The sequence below is a fragment of the Sebastes umbrosus genome, chromosome 2, assembly GCF_015220745.1.
Source record: "Sebastes umbrosus isolate fSebUmb1 chromosome 2, fSebUmb1.pri, whole genome shotgun sequence".
Classification (NCBI taxonomy): Eukaryota; Metazoa; Chordata; class Actinopteri; order Perciformes; family Sebastidae; genus Sebastes; species Sebastes umbrosus.
In genome coordinates this window covers 38,545,507-38,552,393 of record NC_051270.1, presented here as the reverse complement: position 1 = coordinate 38,552,393, position 6,887 = coordinate 38,545,507, and the positions used below count along the sequence as shown (strand labels likewise).

At 42.3% G+C, this 6,887-nt stretch overlaps 2 long non-coding RNA genes across 2 annotated transcripts; both read right to left on the bottom strand.

Annotated features, from left to right (window-relative positions):
• Nucleotides 1-749: 749 nt before the first annotated feature.
• On the bottom strand, nucleotides 750-2,704 carry LOC119501025. Its single transcript, XR_005209741.1, has 5 exons — nucleotides 1,881-2,704; nucleotides 1,567-1,800; nucleotides 1,357-1,464; nucleotides 1,060-1,228; nucleotides 750-972 (listed from the first exon to the last, which is right to left on the bottom strand). It is a non-coding gene; the product is annotated as an uncharacterized LOC119501025 (long non-coding RNA).
• Nucleotides 2,705-2,734: 30 nt separating this feature from the next.
• Nucleotides 2,735-6,582, bottom strand: LOC119501017. The gene is made up of 3 exons (XR_005209739.1): nucleotides 6,292-6,582; nucleotides 5,676-5,745; nucleotides 2,735-5,590 (listed from the first exon to the last, which is right to left on the bottom strand). It is a non-coding gene; the product is annotated as an uncharacterized LOC119501017 (long non-coding RNA).
• Nucleotides 6,583-6,887: the final 305 nt, after the last annotated feature.

The window sequence follows — 6,887 nt, the reverse complement described above, 5'->3', positions numbered from 1 at the left end:
CCCAAATGGGTCTATGAACAAGGCCCTCATCTCCTTAAGGTACATGATCTGTAGAAATGCAAATAAAAAGGTTAGCCAACCCTTCAGACATCAGGTAGACTCATGGTAGCGTCGAGATCTGTTAACATTTGAGATGACTTACAATGAGTGTCCAGTGTCCATTGTGACAGACCGCTCCAGCTGCCACGTCATGGTTGAAAAGGTCCAACTAAAATTAAAAAATCATAATCAATATATATACACACAGTCCAACTATATAGTCCTACTCACCCTTCTTAAACCACCTTTGTGTGTACCCTGCCAGAGTGAGGTCATCAAATATGTGTCGACTATTAGTGCTCCAGCTTTCCTGCCCACCATTGTAAGATAACCATTCACGATCTAAGAGTACAATAGTAAGTTGTGATCCAATCGAAAAGAGAAATATCAGTCCAATATTTGTTTTTAAAGTACCTCTCCCTCCAGCTGCTCTCCTGGGGCCAAGACCATGAGGTTTTCAGAATGGATTTTATAAGGCCCGATCTTGGACCACAGGGTTTCCCTTCTCCTCCCTGTCCATATGTCTCGGATTACTGCAAACACAGCAATGCCAGTTATTTGTGCACTGCATAATTTCGGTTGTACTGTGCCAATTTTTTCAGTTTAGCAGGGATCCTCTCCTCTGGCTGGAAATAGTGTGTCAGCAGATCAATGTTTGTTTTAATCTTTCCCTTACCCTTACCTGTAGCCAGGACGGCAATCTTTCCCTCGGTCCCAACATATCTGGCTCCAGCTTCCCCCCTTTTCTCTGCTCCTGTCTGATGTTTTTTTTCAAGACAAGATCGCCCACTGTGAAATTGTCCTCCTGGCCCCTTTCTTCCTTCCTCTTAAGGACTTTGTCCTGACTTTTTTTTATGTTTGTGAAGGCACCTTTCTGACTCCTTCGCAGATGTCCTCCCTCACCAGCAGGCTGCGGACTTTGTCTTCAGTTACCTGCCACAAATCACAGTTTGAATGTAGAGGACATAGATGACCCTAATTAAGACTTTTAAAAAATGTGACAACATTAGAAAATCTTACTTTGTACTCCTTGGGCACCTCAGAAGGATACCTGGCCTCCCTCCCAAACATCAAATAATAAGGGCTGTATTTCGTGGTCAGCTGCTTTTTGGTCCGAAGGCCAAACATGGTAGACTGCAGGAAATGGTCCCACTGTTTGGGTTGTTCAGCCACAAGTTTGTTCAGCGACCTGAAAATGCAGAATTCAAGTATAGGCATGAGGAGGCAGGACAGAATCTCATGTATGATAAAGCGAGCTATTCTCAGAAAGTATTATGAAGACCTTGATTTATTGAAGTATTGAATACAAAAACATACCTCTGTATTGTCCCATTCAGTTTCTCCACAAGGCCATTGGTCTGTGGATGATAGGGGGAGCACAGGCTTCTTTCGATGCCCAGCCTCTAACAAAAGGCCATAGTTGACCTTAAAATGTTCATTTGGACAAACATCAGACAGCAGGAATAAGAAAGATATCAGCACAGCAACTGTTAGATACTGGGGATTCATATAGCATCATCACTGTACCTTGTTGCAAAATCCTGAGCCCTGGTCTGTTAGCAGTTTTTTAGGTGCACCAAATTTGTAAACGAAATCGAGAATACAATTGGTCACCTCATCTGCTGTTTTGCTCTTTAGTGGGTATACCTCTGCCCATTTGGTGAAATAGTCAAACATGACACATATGTACTGGTTGCCACCATCTGTTACTGTGAGTTTACCCACCAGGTCCATCCCTATGAGCTCAAAGGGCTCCGTCACCTGGGAGAAACAAAAATAAAAGACATGAGCATCACTGTTGATGTGTTTCAAAGCTGACAATATGCTGTTGTTTCCTTTACCTCTATTGGATTGTACTCCTGCTTTTCTTTGAGGTTCGCTCTCTTTAAATGGCACTGTGGACACTGAGCAATCTAAACAGTGAAAGATTATTTCAAAATGATGACGAATGGTAGCGCAAATGAATATTATGTTATACTATATTATATTGAAAAGTGATAGTCCTTTGCTTATACATCTTTCAAACATATATATGCTCTACTTTTGAACAAAAATGTGTTCCACCACATTATTTGGAAGATACCAACTCATCCACTTGCGAATATCATCCTCCATTCCAGGCCAATAGTAGCGGGTGATGATTGCACTATGAGTCTTTTCAATTCCACAGTGGCCACCAATATCACTACAATGGAACTCCTCAAAGAGTTCACTCGCTTCCTCAGCACTGGAAACCACTTAGGCCAGGTGCTCAGTCTTATTTTTTTTGCGCCTGCATATGTAATACTGGTCTCCATCTGGTGTTTAAATGTCATATTAGATATATTGGGAGTTTTACCATGGCAGATGATCATTGTGTTCTAAAGTGCATGTGGCATGCATCCTTACCCTTTAACCTGAAGGTCTCAGCTCTCCTCTTAATGACATATTTCTCCTTACTGGTTGACCCCTCAGGATAACGGTTATGGAGTTTCACATCCAGCAGCTGTGTAACGATACTGGGATCCATTTTCAAAAAGCTCTCCCTCTCTCTGCACCTGTACCTTCCTCCACCTGACTCACCAATCTACTCCTTCCTACTTCTACCTACCTTACTCTCACCTACTTACTATCACTATCTCTCACTATATCTGACTTCTTTTGACTATTTCTATCTCTGACTATCGCTCACTATTGCTCTCTATCGCTCACTATCTCCTCACAAACCCACCAAGTTGTGCCATGTTGACTGACTTTATATAGCCTGGATCCATGCCCTAATGATCTCATTAATGTAAATTTTCTACACCTGTGCCATCAGGTGTAATTGAATCCCCACCCCCCTTTCCAGGTTTCAGGCAATGCAAGTTGTTAAGTTATATGATGTTGTTTTACCTGTTCTGCATGGTTTCTTTGATCAAGCCTCACGGTCATCTGTGGGTGGGTCCATGACCATTGCCTCAATGGTCATGGACCCTTTCAGGACCCATCCATCACTTTTGGCAGAAGACTTCATTTCTGCAAAAGGGATGAAGTCTTTTGGGGATTTGTAGATGTCACACAGGAGGATAGTGATCAGCTCTGTCCCAACCACTGCTGGTGCTGCTTGAAATGTGTCCATCACTGGGAAGACCCTCCTGATGTTCCTTTTTAGCACATCATCTTTTGTCCACGACTCAAGGGGTGGGGAGGTCTTCTCACACAGAGGCAGAGTTGTACAGAGCCAAACCCAGGAAGCCACGGCAGTGGGTGAGGCTCCTTGGGTTCACTGAACATTTGCTCAACGATGCACTCAGGTGAAAATCCGATGGGGAGACTGGATGTCCGTATATCAGCTCCTCCAAGGTCAGTTCAATTTGGTACGATTTCCAGCTGGCAACATACCCTCCCATTGCCTTATTTGAGTCAAAAGTGTTCCTCAGCAGTGTGGTGAGGAAGTCCATGCTTTGGGACAGTGTGGCAATCAGGCCCCCTTCCTCTCCTTCAATAAATGGGAGGATGACTGGTTGAGTGCTAAGGAGTTGGTCCAGGTTGACGGTATCAAAGAAGTCAGCAGGGACAATGACTTTGGGCATCTCAGCTCCAGTCAAGTACACAACCTGCTCAATCCTGGACTTGAGCTGACCCCCCCCACCTTTGATTGTAAATCATCCGTGTGATCCATGTATGCCAGAGCCCTGGCATACATGGCTTTTTGTGTCTGATGGTGGGTCAGCCCACATGTAACAATCACCCCACTCACAGGATGTTTGTATTGTGTCTTGAAGTGGACATGTGGTGACAGCACATACATCTGTACAAACTGAAGGGACTTCCACTTGAACAGGACCCATATGGGATGTCTAAAATCCATGGGCTTGTTGTCTGAAAATTCGCTGCCTCATGCATGGAAAGCACTGAGAACAGGCGACTGCCAAATCCCACAAGATCTTGCAAGCCATACCTTGACCCAAACATGTGGATTTGAGGGTCCTTGGTTGCCACAGTGCATGCAGCATGGATCGATATTGAGTGGACACACTCCATGTCAATAAAATCCAGAGCAACAGATGTGTCTTCCTCTGTCCAAACCTGCTGACAGTTGCCAGAATATAGAGGTCATTGTTGCTACTATTGGTATGTTTGATGGCCTTGTCCAACAGATCTAAGATGAATGGCATTCATCTTTGATATGCTGGACAAACACTGATTCTGGATGGTGGGTCGTTGTATGTCCTCACTCTCCATGATCATCAGCTGATGCCTGAAGATGGTGACAACCTCATTTAATGAGGTTGTTGCCAATTCCCTATAACATCATTTGAGAAAGATGAGGATTTGGGTTTGTCTTGCTCAAAGGTACAGCTGTGAGATTGAGGAAGTAACCACCATCAACATACACAATGACATACCCTAAGGCATTTCAGAGTGCCTTCAACCCTTCACCACTGAGGGCTGTCAGGTTCAAATGTTTTTTTCACAATATGATACTGTGGGACAAGCATGTGACTTTTGAACTCAGGCAGAAACAGGAAGTGCATGCCTTGAGTGATCGCACATTATTTAGTCTGATGACAATGCCATCTGTGTCAAATCTATACTCAAGATTTTCCTGTGGCTTGTCAATTGTGGTCGGATGACGTGCAATGCGCACATCATCCGAGTGCAGGAAATCCTCAATTGTATCAAATAGCTCGAAAGCAGACACCAGATTCTGTGTTTAGTCTTGCTGTTAGAACTTCCGACTTCACCTTTGGGGCAGCACCAGATGTTGATCGTGAGTCAGGACCAATTAAACAACGTTTCTTCCTCTGAGGGATTAGGGGGAACATGTCCCTCAGTTCCTGCAGTGGATTTTTAAGTGTTCCTGAAGCCATTGTTGTGGCAGTGACAGTAGCAGTGTGGATGCTGTTACTTGATACTGTGAAATGAAATGAAACTGAAAAGAGTGTTAAATCTATGTGTAGTGTTGAGCAGCACCCTGCTTCGACTGCAGTTCTCAAAGGCCAGGAAGGGAGAATGCTGAGCAAAAGTTGTAAAGACTGACCTGACATGTATTATGTACAATATTTGTAATATTGCACGTCAAATTCGTAACACTTCACATAAACAAAAAACACAGTAAAAGCAAACATAAACCTGAGAAAATGTCAATATTGTATAAAGTAGAGCAAAACATATTTATGTAAATATAATATATAAAAAATAGTAAAAAATAAAAACATTTTCAGTCTTTTTTTTGAAACATGAAATTGTATAAAAATCTATCTGTTTGTCTATATTGCACAGGGTATGTGGATGACCTGATGGACCTGGTCTTTGAAGAAGTCTTTGTGGACCCGGCGCCATACGTGGAGGAGATAATGAAGATCCAACATCCCAGACATTGTACTTTTTCATTAAAATGATGATGATCAAATAAGTAAGAAACCACTTACCGCTCTATCGCCCTTTGCTGTAAAGCACCATATTCAGCCCTGTAAATGTTGTATGCGTTTTGCATTGTGAACATATTTAAACATACAGGGTCCAACCCAGGATGTTCTATCATGCAGGAGATGTTGTCCTGCAGCTGCTCCATCCATCTTTTAACCTAGAGTGAATGACATATGGTAAGCCTCATGGTATGTGAAAAATATGTCTAAACACACAACTTAATATACCTAATAAAATGTTACCTTTTGTGTCTCCAAGCAGCATATATTCTCCGGTTCTGTAGGCATCCTTGCACAATTTCCACATGTGCACCTGAACAAATAAATAGAAAAATGTGAACATTTCAACATGTGAAGCTTATGATACTATAAACCTGACAGAAGATGCAAAAAAGCTGAGGTGAATGAGCAGTAAGCTTTTTTCCCCACACATTTGTATCGCACAGTATGATAGAATATTGTAACAGTAAGTCATTGCAGGTAATGTTGAGATGGAGCACAATCGAGTTGACAAAACACTGCAAACAGTTTAGTATTCAACTGGAGGACAATAATGATACGGACTTGTGTTCTAGCAGAATGCAAAGTAAACAAAATAAACTGGCCGTATAAAGATAGCTATTTCTCATCGGCTGTCGTTACTCTGTTCTGGATATATCAAGTAAAATATACCTTACTAATTGTAAAACATGCAACGTACGTAGCGCCTAATGTTCACTAAATTGCACAAATTAAAAAATTGGTTATTGACCAAGTACCTCACAATAACGTTACTTACAGAGCGGTGAAAGTAGCATCAGAGCTAACGTTAGCCTTTGTGCTAACCCACACATAAAGTTACACAAAAAGTTGAACTAACCATTGTGGAAGGTCCCGCTGCATTCGAGGTGGAAGTGCTGCTGCTGCTGGGGCCTCTTCCTCTTCAGAGTTCGACTCGGTGTTTGACTCAGGGTCAAACTGAACAGTCATTTTCTAGCTGTAGCTATTATAACGTCCGGTGTTATGGTTTATCAGGCGACCCTGATAACTGGCGACTTTCAGCCCAATGATTCTGTGGTTGTCGTAGTTACGGCAGCTGTTGAAAGCAGGAAGAGAATACGTAGCTGTCCTCGTGAATGCCTCTTTGTTTAGTATTTCATTACAATGTTTAAACATACCGGATTGGTCTTTGGAGTCTTGTTTGTGGAAACGTGTCCGCTGTATTCTGCTCGCGTTCGAAAAGTTGCTTGTTATGATGAATATGTTGAAAACAGGAAGAGCAGCGTCGCTCTTCCTGTAAGCTAATAAAAGTTTCTAAATACACATATTCGTCTTTGGAGCCTGTTTTAGTAAACATGTGTCACGTAGAAGAACTCTTCATCCCTTTAAGAAAAAAAAAAAATGAATAAAAATGTCAGGTTTTACGGGATTCAAACTCATACCAAAATCACAACTAGTGTGACAGACGGGAGTTTC